Source organism: Coenobita brevimanus, chromosome 67, assembly GCF_032717465.1.
Source record: "Coenobita brevimanus isolate Jiangsu-jjx chromosome 67, ASM3271746v2, whole genome shotgun sequence".
Lineage (NCBI taxonomy): Eukaryota > Metazoa > Arthropoda > Malacostraca > Decapoda > Coenobitidae > Coenobita > Coenobita brevimanus.
The window spans coordinates 7769833-7783093 of record NC_137020.1 but is presented as its reverse complement, the minus strand read 5'-3'; positions in this window follow the sequence as shown (position 1 = coordinate 7783093).

Genomic DNA, 13261 nt, shown 5'->3' with positions numbered 1-13261 from the left:
ACACCCTCCAACTCCCGCATCTGCTCCAAATCATATTTACTCTATCGCAGCCTCACTTCTCTTTTATATTCTGCCTTTCTTTCATCCTCTTGCAACCTTTCTACCCTCCTTGTATAGACTACTTCCTCCTCCTGTCCATCCCTCCTTCTATTCCTCCATTGCATTTGAACCATAACTCTCACTACCACCAAGATGTGGTCAGAAAGTTCACTTGCCCAACTTCTGTATGCTCTTGCATCCATTACATACCTTCTCAGTTTGTCCTTCACACACACATATTCAATCACTGCCTTTCGTTCATTCAGTTCACCACCCACCCTTCTCATCGCTCGTCTCGTATACCTGTGGATTATTCTGTGCCTATAGAGGGTATTGGTTATGACCAACTCCCTCCACACACAAATGTCCATGAGAGCACTGCCATTCTTATCCAATTGTGCATGAACCAGAATGAAAAGGCAGAATGGTGTGCCCAAAATCCAATCGGCTTTCTTCCATTTTATTCTTGACTAGATGATGACAGATGTGCCCTGGGTTGTGCCTGAACTAGAACTGCCAGTGGTCATCATCGCGCTCTCTGCCTCCCAGCTCTCTAGACCTTTGTCATCAAAATCTTCATGGTGACGCCAGCTAACAGATTCTGTCCCGTGGACCACCAATGGTTATAGCTACACAGGGCTACACCTAACACTATTTTAATGCACTAAAATATACTGTAAACTGGACTTTTCCTTCTGTCTCTGTCTAGTGTTGTGTCTCCTACAAAATGATTGCAGTCCTAACCACATATGCGAACAATGAATGGCGCGATTGTACATTTCTTTCCTCGTTCACGCTCGTCTGTCAATGGTGTCTCTACAAATACCCATTTTACTTGCGACACACATTGCCTACACCTGCTTGGAGCCATCGCCTGTTTAGTGTGCACGACCGTTCGCCAGCATATCGGAGCAAGACATCCTGTATTGTTTGCTGGCAGTGTGATGTCTTTGGACATGGTAGGTTAGCTTGTTGTCGCAGGCAAGGACTATTTCGTGAGGACAGACAGTCCCGTAGATCACGGTCTGGCCATGGATATTGTAGGTATTATGACAAGAGACGGCATTCATATTTGCGGTCCTGCCACGAATTTTGTAAGCATCACAAAGAGTCCACAAGCCATAATACTAATGAGTGTCGTTTTCTGACATGACACCGTTCAGGGGAGGAACAGCGCAACGCTCTGAACCCTCCAATATAGCAGTTACCGAACACCATGAGCTGCCCCTGTATAATATTCATGCAGTAAGTTCCTTTGGGGTAGTTATGCTTGGAAATTGCGGTCAAATGAATGTCTCCCTCATTATGGATTCAAGTTCTCCCGTCAACTTGGTAACTGAACGGGCATTAGCAAGAATTAAATGGAACAACTCAAAATATGCTGGCATCTGTGAGGCCTCCAATCGTCGTCTTTGTAGTGTAGATGGATCAGATTTAAACGTCAAAGGCAAAACTCAGCTTCAAGTTTCTCTACATGATTCGGCAGACCCATTCATTGATGATTTCTATGTCACTCCTTGGATCACCTGCCATGCTGATGTTTTGCTGGGTGTTAAAACCATGGCAGAAGAATATGTTGATGTGTTGTCGACACGAGGAGAGATTACTATTCAAGACTGATTTGTGCATGGTATCTCCAGTCATATTCCCTTACAGTCACGAGTCAAGACAATTTCTCTCCCTCCTGTCAAATCCTCCTCCTCTGACGTACATGATTCAGTTACTGATTCCCTGTACTCCTCAGATTCTCGTCCTAGTTATGAAATTTATCATCACAGTGAGCCATCGTGCAACACTGAAGCGATATCATACTCGTCATTACCTACCTCATTGCCATTGGTAGACTTAATGTAATCCTCAACAACCAATCAAGTGGTGGTAAAACAGTGCATGATTTTGCCCTCTAGTGTATATAGTAAGGTTGCCCTGAGGATTGCTGGGTCATCTAGCGGTGTCACTGCAATTTCTCAGCCTGAAACCTGTTGTGTTAAGGATCTGAAGTACGAATCTGCGATGTGCTCAGTGTACTTAGTCACTACTGCTAATGCACCACTTAAGCAGCATACTGGGACACGGATTGGTGATTTTTTTTTTTTGGTATACCTAGTGGCTGTGCGTGTATGCCATGATTTTCCACTCTCTGTCGCAGATGTGTGCTCGGTTGCTTACTCTACTACCCCAACTAGTATTGAGCCTCTTTTGAAACAGGGCGATTATCCTGAGTACAGAAAAAAGTTGCTTGAATTTCTGCATGATTTCCGCGAGGTTGTAGCTCTGCCCAGTAAGAACATGGGCAAAACTAATTTGGTAAAACATGAGTTTACATTACAGCCTGATGCTCAACTCGTATTATGTCCTTGCATGTCGCTTACCTCATAGTCAACATAAAGAAGTTGATTGTCTTATTCAGGAAATGTTGGAATCTCAAGTTACTGAACATTCTGATAGTCTGTAGAACAGTTCGTTTTTCCTCATTCCAAAGAAGAGTGATGAATTGTGCCCTGTCATAGACTGCTGCTGAATCAATGTCTTGACTGTTCTGGATAGATACCCAATTCCTGTGCTTACTGATTTGATGCAATCAATTGGAGAAAATAATTGCATATTTTCCTCGTTGAATCTGTTGAGTGGCTATTGGCAAGTAGAAATGGATGAATCGTCTCACCCAGTCACTGCCTTCAGCATCCAGTCCGGACATTACCGGCTCTATAAACTTCTGTTTGGTTTGAGAAATGCCCCATCGGTATTCATGCGATTAAATCACAATCTTTGTCGTCTGTAAGATAGTCCACTCAGTCTTTGCTTCTCTTGATGATGTCATTATCACTACTTGCTCTGTCCCAGAACACTTAGAGAAATTAGTATAGGCATTCACTAGTCTCCAACAAGCTGGACTTAAAATCAAGTGTCAATGTGTTATTTCGTACATAAGAAGCTGAAGTTCCTAGGACACGTCGTTGACGCTCGCGGGCATACACACATTGGATGAAAAGGTAAGTGCAATGACCAACTTTCCTACTCCTTCCAACTCACATGCAGTACATAGGTTCCTCAGTCTTAAAGGCTCTTACCACTGCATCATCAAGGGTTACACCCAAATACCTGCACTCCTTACAAAACTGTAAAAGAAGGACGAGCCTTTTGTTGAACAAGCTTCTGCACAAGCTCATGTCTTAGCATTCCTTGATTATTCCAAACCTTTCTTACTATGCACAGATGCTTGCAGAGTGGGCCTCAGTGCGGTTCTCAAGCAAGATGACCGGAAAGGCACGAAACATGACGTTGCAAATGCTAGTCGACTATTAATCTCTGCAGAGAATTACAGCATTACTCGTTGGGAAGTGCTCGCTGTGATCTTGTCCCTAAAATATATTCATGCCATCATCTAAGGTTATTCTGTTCATACCTAGACAGATCACCTTCCTCTTTGCAACCTGTTTTGAGGACGTAACCTGAATGGTCGCCTAGCGTTTTGGGCAGTTATTGCTAATGACTATAATCCAATGTTGGAATTCCTGGAATGTCAAATGTTGTAGCAGATGCTCTCTCCCATCAGGTAGCCACAGTTTTGATAGTTTGCTATTTAAGTTTAGCACTCGATTATGATATTCTCCACGAGTTCCAATGTGTTGACCCCTCTATGTTCTCAGATCATATACTTTCTTGGGTCTGGAGATGATTCTTCCCTTACAAAGTTACCAGTTCCTGTGTCTGATTACTTCCTCTTAAATGACTTACTCTACAAAATGACGGTAATCACAGGTGGCAATGTGCCTCATCGCGAAGTTAGACAGCTAGTCATTCCCATGAACTTAATTCTTGCTGCCCTCCATTTAAACCATGACGCTTCTCATGCGTCACACCCGGGTAAGCTCAGATGCGTATGATGTGTGTGTCCTTTGTATTATTTGCTCATTGTGCGAAAGGATATAAGAGCTCACTGTGATGCATGCCTATCTTGTACTAACACTAAATGACCGAGTGGTCGGCCTGCACCCATATCGCAGTACCCTGTACCATCAAGGCCTTGGCAAACTGTTTCCCTTGATCTTCTGAATTTGGCTTCATCTATATATTAATAATTGTTGATCATTTCTTCTGATTCGTAGTACAGGTTCCATTGCATGAAACTATGGCTTGTACTGTTGCCCATGCATTTCTTAATTCAGTTATTTGTCCTTTCAAAACTCTAGATGTCATTTTCACAGATAACAGGTCAGAATTCAAAAGTTCAGCGCGATAAGAAATGTACCGTCAGTATGGAATTAGTAATGTTGTTTCCCGTCCTCCAGCTTGTAGTGGCCTCATGGAGTGACAAAATCATAAAATCTTAGAATGTCTACATCCCATGGTGGGAGATGAGAGTTCCACCTGGGATGGGGGGATTCTGCATGAAGCTGAGTCGAACGATGGATCACTGAATAAGTCAATTGGTAAAACTCCATTCTTTGTCATCTTTGGCTTTGACAAGAGGTTACCCTATTCGTTATCACAATCAAAGCCTGATCCGGTCTACAGTCATGATTATTTTGTGAAGGTTTACCTCTCAGAATATCAGAAAATTCATAAGGACATTCAGGATAATTCTGATATCTCAAATGCAGAAATGGTACGTCAGCAACACACAGCTGCCTCCGATGTTATCATCCGAGTAGGTGGCTTAGTTTTTGTCCTGGACGACGAGCGTATATTAATACCGATGATAACTTCCTCGGTCCTTTCCGTGTCATCTCTCGTAAGGGTAACAAATTTGAAATAAAGGATCTGTCTAATGTCGATACGAAATGGGTGCATGCAGATGATCAAGCATGCCCTGAGGGGCATAGTTTTGGAGGAGTCATTTGGAAGTGCTCCAAATTCTTCTCAACCCAGATATACTACTTCTTCCTCTCCCATTCCTTCTTCTGACACTTCTTCAGATCCTCTTCATTCTGAGGCACTGCAACCTTCCCCTGCTGTTTATGACTGTCGTTCAAAGTTACGTTTTGTGCACAGATATCCAGTTTCTTGTATATTACCCCAACATCATTGGTGGCATATATTGACAACCATGTCCTCTTCATGATCATCTCTTCGACCGGGATATTAATTTAAAATTTTATAAATAAGACAGTGTACAAAGTGTAGACAACCTTGACTACATCTTTGTTACTACCCAGTGTTATTACATTTATCATTACACCCCTGTTATTAGGTAGTATTGCTACATATATGAGTGAATTAGATATGCAGTTATAAAATTTTTTCATGTGTTAATGATTTGATGAGTGTTATGACAGAAATAGAGTATATCATTCTGCAACAACTGATGTTGCAAGTAAAGAAATTATCACTTGTCATGTTAGCATAGACCTTATCCCATGTCAGGTCCTACAGAATTTTACAACGGGTCTGCTGTAACTTTAACCTGAATTTCATCTCTTTCCCTTCTCCCAAGAGTATAGTATACTATACTAGAAGCAACTTTCTTTTTTTAAACTAATGTCATATTCCTGTTCGTTATGCAGTCATTCTCATCTCTCCCAACTAATTCCTTTCCTTCTACCTCAGTGACACTCCTAATACGTTATTCTTATACTCTAAAATCCTTCTTCTGCCTCACGACTATATCACTTCTGCATGACGCTTTTGAACTCATGCATTCGTGTTTGTCATCCTGAAAGTAGATCGCCCTAATCTTCATTCCTCTAATATGTTTCTCTTTAATATATTTCCTATTACAGCTGTTCCTTGTAAATATACTGTATGATATACCAGATCTCTCACTTCCTCTGTCACTTTTTTTTGAGCCCTCATTTTATATGTATATCCTCTTATTGCATTCAATCTGTCAGGATTTTTATTCATAATACTTCTTTCTCCACTGTTGTGTTAGTCATTTGGAAAAATGATCACATGAATTTAAGTTACAACATAAGAAAACAAAACAGCGAAATCTTGTTAGATGTGACTTTCTTAGTAATATGCCCGGTGATATTAAGGAGCATACAGACTAAATCGCTAAGGAAATGTTCAGAAGTCCTCAAAGCACATCCAGATATGACCAAGAGACGTGCAGAACAAATCACTGAGGCAGAGTTGTGATGAAACCAGCATTTTTTTTGTTTACAATGTGGAAATGGGAGAAACCTGCAAGTGATGCAAGAGGGGAGAAAATTCGGTGAAATTAGGATGACAGAAACAAACCATCGTTCAGTGTTGATTTGTAAGGGTGACGAGTGGACACCTAGCTAATTATGCGACAATTAGTTATCATAAAATAATGTATTATATAATTATTATATAATCCACTATTATCAAATCTCCTGTTATGTAATTTAACTGTTCATCAATGTAACGTACCAGTATTCTCTTCTGTAGCTTATGTACTTTAAGTTGGGTAAATATTTTCCTTGTTAACCAGCGTACTCACCAGTACACCACCTCCTCAAAATGATCAGACTAGTTGCAAACAAGGCTATATGTACAGTCACTCATAAAAGAAAAGACCCAACCCCCCCTGCGTTAGAGGCAATATACCTCGGGGTATTCAGTGTTGGTAACAGTGTATTTGACGTCAGCCATATGGGGGGATGAGGAGGGGTGTTTGAGAGGAGGGCGGAGTTAATCTGCACGAAACACTGCTTCAATCCACATTTCGAGTCAAACATACATTATATCTGACTTGTTATCAAGGCATATGTATGTAACCCATCACATTTGACAAAGTTTATCATTAGCTGAATAAAATCGTCAGCCGGTGGCAGGAATAAGATGCAAATGAAACCCCCGGCCTCAAGGGTTAAATGAATGGGCTCGACACATTTAGAATGAACTTTGAATGAACTTCCCCCAAACGCAGCTTCACACCCCCTCACCTGACGTCATTTACAGTGTTACCAGGACCGATATCATATTGGTTGAAAGGTGTCTTGGCCGGGGGGGTCTTTTCTTTTATGAGTGACTGTACATCCCTCATAGCTATGTATATAATGATTTGAGACTTCCTCCTATGTATATCGTGATTTATATCCCACCACTGCCACCACTTTGAACCGGGATGAAAAGGCTGAAGGGTGAGTTCAAAATCCAGTTGGTTTTCTGCCACCATATTCTTGGCTAGATGATTACAGATTTGCCCTGGGTTGTGCCTGAACTAGAACTGCCAGCAATAAGCCCTGGCCCCTTTGCCTCTCAGCCCTCCAAACCTTTGTAATCAAAATCTTCATGATGATGCCAATTGACATGATAGATTGTGTCACATAGACCACCAACAGTTATATCTAAACAGGGCCATACCTAAGACTGTTAAATATACAGTAATATCTCAATAATTCAGACAACCACTACCCAGATAATCCATTACCCTGAAGTTGTGATCTGTCTGTTACAAACCATTATTTGTACTTTTTATTTCCACAGTGTGGACAAAATGCTAGCATAGGTTTCGAGATTATCGTCACACGAAAAATTTCTGCCCAGATGGGCTGGAATAGCCCAGTGGTGCTGCCGTGTCTGGCTGAATAGTTTACCCAGTGTCTACCAGAGACTCCCTTTGCTCCCTCTCAGTTCCCACTCAGCAATGTAAACAGTTGTTATAGCAGCACACCTGGTGGTTTTTGTGGTTGCTCCCTACCTTCTTCTGGTCTTGCTATTCCTTGCATGCCTCTTCTAAGGGTGTGATGATGGCCCTTTCACCAGGGAAAAGGAAGAGGGTAGTGCTGACTCTTTAGAAGTGGGAAATCCTGGGTAAGATGGATGCAGGATGGTCAAATTGTGAGTGTTGACAATGATTATGCTCTACCTTACTCTACTGTACCATAATTTTATTCTATTTTACCATGGTTATATTCAATTTTAACATTATGTTTTGTGTATCCACTGCATTTTTCTTGTGTAAGCATTTTTTCACATTTCCATGTCACTGCAGAGTATGGCCTTGTAGTGATCATTACTTGTCTGTGGCTTATGGGTCTGCTTGATCATGGTAATTACTTGGCTGTGGTTTATGGTCTGCTTGACTAGATAGAGTAGTGTTAAAAAACAGGAACAATGTTTGTATGATGTACTGGAGTGGCCTTTAACACTGGCTTTCAGAGTTAGGTTATGTACAAATGGAGGCCAGGGGAGAAGTCCACTATCTGGATGAGCCACTACCTGGGCGTGCCTTTGGCTCTATTATGTTGGATAATCGAGGGATCACTGTGCACTAATTTTACGCTAACATCAGGCTAGTTTGTAAGAAATCAATAAATTATTCATAACATGCAAACACACTCCACTCACGAACTGTTCCCTCCATCTTCGTATTCCCTACATTTCCATTCACATCTCCAATCAAAGACAATAAATAAGCTTTTCCATGCATGCTTCCACAGTTGCCCAGAATTCATCTTTCATTCTTGTTGCATGATCTTTTGTTGATGCATACACACACACACACAATCGCCCACATTTGTAATCCTACTTTCAATCTTAACCACACAATCCCTGAACAAAGCGATCCCTACCCTCATATTATTCTCCTTCCATCTGTTGCACACAGCAATACATACTCCTTCTTTTGCCCTCTCATTCTCACCTATTCCCACACATATACCCTACCCGTACTCCTACTCTGTCACCCCTTCATTTAGTCTCAGTTAATCCACATATGTCCACTTTTGCACCCTCAAGCACCGGGACAATCTCTCACTCTTTCACCTCATTATTCGCACCTCTTACATTCCATGTCACAATCTGTACCATGTCCATTGTGTGGTCCTTAGTCATCACCTGTTGGTCAGTCTTGGTCCGAGGCTTCTTGTTTTAATTTTTAGTTGTTTTCTGGGGAGGGGCTGTAACCCTCTGTCAACCCACTTGTTGAAAAGTAGGGGACATGTTATAATATATATTATGATCAAGATACAAGGATGAAGGAGTTCTTAATATCGGATCTCTTAATTTTTTTTTTACCTTAAACCCATACACAAGTTCGGTCTGAACTGCATAAACACTCAACACTTTAGCTTCTCATCATAATACTCGTATAAAAATAATAGGTTTAGCCTTTATCATTCTTTTTCTGTGCCTGCCCTCCTCTCTTCCAATTTCTCCCATCTTTCCTGTCACTACTTATTGTTTTTCTTTCTGTTACAGGTGGCATTACATTGAGTGACAAGCCAAATGGTTTCCTGTAAGCCAAGAAACCATGTTACAACGCTGGGTGGTAACCATATAACCAAACCATACGTGATCCCTACGTGTCAAGTGGGTTGGTGGTGAGTTAGTGCCCCTCCCTGTAAAACAAATAACTCAGAGTCAAATGGCCACCCCGTACGGGATTATGGCGTATGGCAATAGATATATAGATAGATCCTTAATCATTCTACTAATCATGTTTAAAATGAAATGAAAATTGTTTGTTATATATTCAAACATACATGCTGAAATTTGACCTTTCCCTGTGGTCTTGACCGTTGACTTGAATGTCAACCTTCATACCTTCCACCAAGATTGGTCTAAAATAAATCAGAAGCGCTTAGGCTGAGCTTTCCATGTGATGTTTACCATTGAACTTTCACTATGAATTTAACCTTTGAATGATTATTCTCAGAATCAAATTCTTTCGTTCATTCCTCCACAAATGTTCTTACAAACTGGTTCCCAGTGGTTTAAAGTCTACTTGCCACGTGACCTTGACCTTCGATCTCTTTTTGTTAAAAAAAAAAAAAAAAAAAAAAGGCAAACCTCATGGCTGACTCTCATCTCTTTCCTCCAGGTTTGTCCCAAAGTATATAAACTGTTATAGTTTGTCACAAGGCTTCAAGTGATTGTAATTGTAATTTAATTGAACTGTAAATAATTACACATGTTTGATTATAATTATATTTATAATTTAAATTATTTTAATTTATCTGTAATTGCAGCTGTAATTGTAAATGATCTGTAAATTCACTTGAAAACAACAATTTCTTCTGAAATGATTCTTAAAAGTAGGAATGGCAAAAGTGTACAGGTAAAAAAAAAAGTGTACAGGTAAAAAAAAAAAAAAAAAGCACTTAAACAAGAGTGCATTAAGGATAGGAGGAGAGTTGGAGACTTTTACCCATTATTACATTCCACACTTTAGCCACAGACTTGTAGCTACAGTAGTTGAATGTAGTAATGGGTATAAGTCTCCAAATTTCCTCCCATCTTGAATGCTCTCTTTTTTTTTCTTTTTTTTTTCATCTGTTATCTGTGCACTTTTGCCATTCCTACTTCTTAACAATCATTTTTGATGAAAATTTTTGTTTTCTAATTTATGATCTTTTTGTGGAAGTATAATAATGCATAAAGCAAGTGATAGATTTGGACTGTTACATGCATAGCATACTGAGGAGTAAAGCAAGGGTGTCTTCCTGTGAAAAGAAGTGTTATGGTTCGTTCTTCAGCTGTAGGTGAGCTGTAGCTAACTAATTTTGCACAAAAGGGCATACTTACAGGTGACCGCGATGCAGTTTTTAGGCCATAACTCGCGAACTGTAGCCTGTATACTTTCTAAACCTGAAAAGTAACATCTACACTCGACAAGCAGCGTTTTGGTGTACAGTATGCTCGCATACGCCTTTTGCTTTCCAGGTATGACTGAAAAGAAAAAAAAAAAAATCGATAATTTTACTGTTTGATTTTGCGACTCCTATGAAGGTTAGCAAGACTTTGCGAGTAGTTTTGCTCTTGAATAGCGAAAGTCTTTTAGTTTATAAGCTTAGAGCTAACCTTTGCGACTTTTTTCCTGCAAATGCTCCTCTACCCCATAAGAGAGGACGCCACTCTGAACCTGCGCCATTACTACTTACGGATTGCAACCGCACTCCATGATAAAGTAATCTGTCCGCACTATTTGATGATACTACTACTCTGCGGCCAGGTTGTGTTAGGAAGAATATTGCCACTGCATTCCCTGCATGTCGTAAAAGGCAACTAAAAGAGGCGGGATGAGGGGACTAGGGACCCCCTCCTCTGTTTTATAGTTCCTAAAAAGAGACAGGCTGGAGAAAGGGATGGGGGATTGAGTTATCCCCGTACCCTGAAGATTGGGTCTATGAATGTGCGTGGATGTAGTACGATTGAGGCTGAAAGGGAGAAGATTGGGAGAATGTTTGTGAGAAGAAAGTTGGATGTGTTAGGTTTGAGTGAAACGAAGATGAAAGGGAAGGGTGAGTCTATGTTTGGACGTGTGAATGGAAGATTGTCAGGTGTTGATAGAGGAAGGGCAAGAGAAGGTGTGGCTTTGTTAGTGAGTCCGGTAGTACAGCAGTGTGTGATTGAATGGATGGAGGTGTCATCGAGACTGATGTGGGTGAAAGCGAAATTTGGACGTGAGTTGTGGGTGTTTGTGAGTGCATATAGGCCTGGTAGTGAAAGGGATGAAGAAGAGAGGGAGTCTTTCTGGAATGATGTTGATGAGTGTCTGCAGAGTTTTGGAGCGAATGTGAATGTGGTAAAGATCGGAGATCTGAATGCTAGAGTGGGAAATCTAGCAGTTGAAGGTGTAGTTGTTATGCATGGTGTGCCTGGAAGAAATGAAAATGGGTAACAAATGATAGGGATGTGTGTTAAGCGAGAGATGGTGATTAGAAATACGCTGTTTGAAAAGAAAGATATTTATAAGTATACATGTGTGAGACAGGAGGGTGGAAGGGTTGTTGATAGAGCTTTGATGGACTATATGGTTGTGTCTAGGAATGTAATAGGAAGATTGTTGGATGTGAAAGTTTTGGGAGGGGAAGGTGGAGGTATGTCTGACCACTACCTGGTGGAGGGAAAGTTAAGAGTAGGTTAGAGATGGGTGAGAGCTGGGAGGGTTAGGTGTGGCAGGGAGGTTTTGAAAGTAAGTGAGTTGGATAAAAGAGAGAAAAAGATAGAGTATCAGGAGAAATTGAAAGATGAGTGGAATGCAGTGAAAGATCAGGAAAACGGCAGTGAGGAGGAGGAATGTCAGTTGTTTAAGAGTGCTGTGGTGAGGCATGCAGAAGAGGTGTGTGGTGTGAGACGTGTGGGTGGTGGTGTAAGAAAAGGAAGTGAATGGTGGTGTGAGGAAGTAAGTATGGCTGTGGCTGAAAAGAGACGTGCATATGAAGTGTGGCTGCAGACAAAGGATGAGCTGTCATATGAGAGGTATGAGGAAAAGAGGAATAGAGCAAGAAGGGTTGTGCGTGATGCTAAAGTGGCAGCAGATGAAAAGTGGGGTAGGCAGCTGACTGAGAATTTTCAAAAGAATAAGAAAATGTTCTGGAAAGAGGTGAAAAGGGTGCGAAAGGGAGAGTCTGGGAAGGAAGAGCGAGTAAAAGCAGAGGATGGAAGGATGTTAATTGAGATGGATGCAGTAAGGAAGAGATGGGCAGAGCATTTTGAAACATTGTTGAATGTAGAGGAGGAAAGGGTGGCTGAGATTGTGGTGGATGGAAGGGTGCAAGGAATAAATGTGTTGGGAGAGTTGAGTGATTCTTTGATCACGAAGGAGGAAGTGGAGAAGGCAGTAAAGGAGATGAAAACAGGGAAAGCTGCAGGTATGGATGGGTGAGCTGTGGAATGCCTGAAGGGTGGTGGAGTGACTATTGTTGACTGGTTAGTAAGATTGTTGAATGTGTGCTTTGTGAAAGGTATGGTGCCAATTGACTGGGCAAGTGCTTGTGTGATCCCGTTGTATAAAGTCAAGGGTGATAAGTACGAATGTACTAGCTTAACGGGAATAAGACTGTTGTGTTGTATGTAAGGTTTATGTTAGAGTGTTAATTATGAGGGTTAGAGAGGGTACGAGGAAATGATTGGTGATGAACAGTGCGGCTTTAGGAGAGAGGGGATGCATGGATCATGTGTTTGCTGTGAGACAAGTGTGTGAAATGTATTTAGCGAAAGGCAAGGATGTGTTTTGGGCATTCATGGATTTAGAGAAAGTGTATGATAGAATTGATATGGAGGCTTTGTGGACTGTTTTAAGATTGTATGGACTTGATGGTAGGTTACTAAGAGGGGTGAAAAGTTTTTATGTAAATAGAAGAGCGTGTGTAAGAGTGGGAAATGCTGTGAGTTATTGGTTTCCCGTGAGAGTGGGGCTGCGACAGGGATGTGTGATGTCGCCTTGGTTGTTTAATATTTATATGGATGGTGTTGTAAGCGAGGTGAATGCAAGAGTTTTAGGTGGAGGTCTGAGTCTGGTGAATATTGATGGTGGAGAGTTGAATCTGAACCAGCTGCTGTTTGCAGATGATACTGCACT